This window comes from Octodon degus, unplaced genomic scaffold, assembly GCF_000260255.1.
Source record: "Octodon degus isolate 3935 unplaced genomic scaffold, OctDeg1.0 scaffold00166, whole genome shotgun sequence".
Taxonomy (NCBI): Eukaryota; Metazoa; Chordata; class Mammalia; order Rodentia; family Octodontidae; genus Octodon; species Octodon degus.
Window position 1 is genome coordinate 4,650,621 of NW_004524742.1, and position 3,942 is coordinate 4,654,562.

General features: G+C 40.1%; 1 pseudogene; it reads left to right on the forward strand.

Annotated features, from left to right (window-relative positions):
• The first annotated feature begins 848 nt into the window (after positions 1-848).
• LOC101561077 overlaps positions 849-3,942 on the forward strand; it is a 27,360-nt pseudogene continuing 24,266 nt past the window's right edge.

A 3,942-nucleotide genomic window follows, 5' to 3' on the forward strand; every position in this document is an offset into this window, starting at 1 on the left:
GAAATCAGAAAATCTCTCATATTCTAATAATGTCCATATTAATTATAAAATACAGGAAATAATATTTAGGCAATGTTCACACTAGATGTTGATACAGCATTTTAATACATCTACTTGCCTTTGAAGAATCGCACCTTCATATTTCTTAAACAAAAAGTCATATTCATTCTCCACAGTCCTCATGATAAAAACAATCTCCCCATAAAAGATCACTTATGCTTTCATTTATTTTTTTTATTTTTTTTTCCTTCCTCGAATGCCTTCAGGGCACTTTTGGCCAGCGGGAGAGTTGTGAGGTTCGAACTCCAGGAACCTGAGGCTGACAGCTTTGTGGAAGCAGCCACTTAAAGACTGAGCTAGGGCCAGGCCCCCTATGCTTTCATTTATGAACTCTCTAATCATTAGTGTTGTTCACCATCATCAAAGGAAAATATTCCGATGATACCAGTTTCATTTTTTTAGCTCAGTGGCCCTGAAGATTACAAATGAACGACACTAAATTAGCCACGTGTGGGCCCAAGAGTGACCCTTCACCAATTCTTCCATGATTCCACCCATGAAAACTAGCAAAGAGGATCTCACACTGATAAACTAAAAAAAGGTTTATTTGCATTTAAAATAAGAATCCTGCTTTCCCCGTTTGCAGCCAAAAGTCGGGGTTCTGTTTCCATGCTTACCTTCTTCTGGGCCCACTGACCTCCTGTGTTGGTACTTCCAGTCCTTGGGTGCAGGAATCGACTGTGCATACCGTGGGCTGTAGTGGCAGCACGCAGCCAGGGTGCCAAAGGGTGGGGAGCCTGCCGTGAACATGCTGCAGTTGCAGGCTGGGAAGAAGGAAGGTGCAGACGATGCGTCTGCCCCGCTCCATCACTGGAGCGACTGGCCTAGGCCACCGTGAGCAGACGCTGCCAAGCGGTAATGAGTCAACCTTCCGTGTGCTCGGGAGGTCAGACAGGTTTCGCCACTTCACAGTCATATGAAAGTTACAACTCTTCATAGAAAAATAAATAACCAACGATACCCTTCAAGAGCTTCCTTTTATTTTCTTCCTCTTTGGGGAGATGGAAGAGATCACTTTGCTGTACAAAAAGTGGGTTTTTTTTTTTCACTTAAATACGTAAGTTACAATTTTTTTCACTTTCATTTTTTGGAATCATCTTTCAAAACTAAATCCTTCTATCCTAAAAATGAATGTTTCCACTATATCTGTCCTCTGAATGTGTTAGGAACTTTTTTATTTTCAGATTGTGAAAGTTAATCTCCTCTGTTCCCATAGAATGATTTTGATCACATTTAGCCTCAGATGTAAACCTGAATTATGAAAAATCACTGTATACTGTAATTACTATAATGAGACTTTGTGTTTATATTGTGTCTTTTATCTAAAGTGCTCAAAGCAGTTTGCAAACATGATCTTATTAAGCTTCACTACACCCCACTTAGGAATGTAATGGTAAGGATTATTATTATCAATTTTACCAGGTGGGGAAACTGCAATATTAGCAATTAAATGACTCAATTGAAGGTCACAGCGCTAACTGAAGGCAGAGCTTGAATCAGGACTCTGACCTCTACTTCTAAGGACACATCCAACTGACCAGAGAGAGAGACTGATGTGGAAATAAGATATGTTTTTTCAGTTCTCAAAGGGATATTTTTCTTTTGCTCTCAGGCTTTAAAGAATATAGAAGAGAAGCAAATAAAAGTATTTTGTTTGCAAATTAAGGCACGCTCATACCAAGCTCAGAGTTTTGCAAATAAGGCCTAGATATATGTCCATCCTGCATCTGACTATCATGATAACCGAGTCCTTTTACTGCTCTTTCCTCAGTCCATTTGATAACTTGAACGTCATATTTAACCCAATTCTTTGCAATGAGGAGGTCTAGAAACTGAAGTCCCAATGATGTACCTTTTTCTCTCCTTTCTAGTGGCTTTACTGTAGCAGCACGTTTATTTTTCACATAATATAAATTTAGAAAGTCAGAGTTCTTTGCCTTGCTTCCCCATAGTTATTTACAGGGCAGTGGTACTCTTCTACTTTAAGAACTGAAGAAGCAAAAGGAAGGAATAGACTTAAAGCCACAGGAAAAATCTAGAACTTCACTACCTTTCATTATTGCTTTTACTTTGGATTTGTGTAGTTAGTCACTAAATATATACTTAAGGAAACAGTGTGAATAAGCCACAATTCCTGTTTTCGAGGAGCTGTCATTACAGGCAGAACAATAGACCGAGACACAGACAAATAAAGGATAACAGTGCCAAGAACAGCAGGGGGCTCCTAGGAATTCTTAGTTAACCAAACAGTGAAATGAAGTCTGTCTTGCCAACAAAATGAGGGCCAGGTTCTTAGTCAGCTGAAGCTAGAAAGATTTGAAAACTCTGACCTATAATAAGACTCATTTTTGTCATATCCAATTCCATTTCCTTCCTCCTTAAACCACTATTGTGATCTCTAACCACAAGTTACCATGTAATCACGCTTTACAAGAAGAGAGAACATTTTAAAATCCAGCTATTTATTAAGAAAGCATTCCCTTAAAGGACTGGCCACAGTGGGAAGGGAAAGTAGCTCAGGGTAGCTTTTACAGTATTAGTATTGGTTGTGGTCAGAACAAAATAGGCTCACCATTTAAGTGCTTAGTACAAAATAAATTTCATGCACATCTTCTCAATGGTTTGAGTCTATAACATATGCCAGAATAAACAGGGCAACATCCTGACCTCACCTTCTAAATAGTTCCCCTGGACAATGCTGCAACATTTCACATCTGGGGGCCTCTGCTGACACGTACAGTGTGAAGGAGAAAGTTAGCTTCAGTGACACAGCCACGCTGGTCCGTTCTACTCCCACTTTGCATCTCCAAAGAACTAAGAAAGAGGATTTTTGTTTTTTGTTTTTTTTTTCCAGAACCAGGGATTGAACTCAGGCCCTTGCACTTGCCAGGCAAGCACTTATTTTACTGAGCTATCTCCCCAGCCCCAAAGAGGGTTTTCTTATTGCCGCTATTATCTTGATTCATATTATGAAAGAAGGAACTGGAGATACCATTTGTTCTTGTTCAGCCAATGTGGTTCCTAAAAGAGTGCTGCCACCATTCCAGAAACAAGCCAGGAAGTCACTCTCCACAGCATGATTTGGAAACAGGCCCTTTCCTGATTCCGCCACAGGGAACAAGTGGTGGAAGATCCACTGGTCAGTCCTGAGTCACATGACTGCCTCTAACCCCAAGAAACCGGTTGGTTTCATTCTAACCACATGCAAGGAGAAGGATGAGATGCCAGTCCTCAGTGAAAGGAGTGTGCTTTATGAGGTGAAGGAGAACTCAGGGCACCATCCAGTCACTATAAAAAATTTTGCTTTTTGTACCAATAATATGAAGAGGGTTTTTTTTTTTTTTTTGCATTTTAAAATTTTATGGGTAATAGTAGATTTACATAGTGATAACATTTATCACAGAGAATTTGTGCCTACACTTGATACATCTTGCTTCTTCTTTTGAATATTTGCCATACATAAAAGTGAGATGGCAGTGCTCAGCTTCTCACTATGCTATGTTACCATCTCTGTGGCACTCAGAGCTGCTGACTGCTGAGGAGGCTCCTCTGTGCACCTCACCCCGCTTGCTTTTTGCTCCTCAACAATGCTTCCCACCTTCCTATGTGCAGCAGGAAAAGGGAGCTGCATGGAAATCAGTGTGGAGACTCCTTAAAAAGCTAGGACTGGAAATCCCATTCAAACCAGCTATCTCCCTACTGGGAATTTTCCCAGAGGAACTGAAAACATCATATCATAGTGATATATGTGCACCTATGTTTATAGCAGCATAATGTGTGATAGCCAAATCTTCAGAACAACCAAGATGACCACCACTTTAGGAATGGAAGAAAAAGTTGTGGTATTTTTATACAATGGAGTATTACTCAGCTATAAAGAAT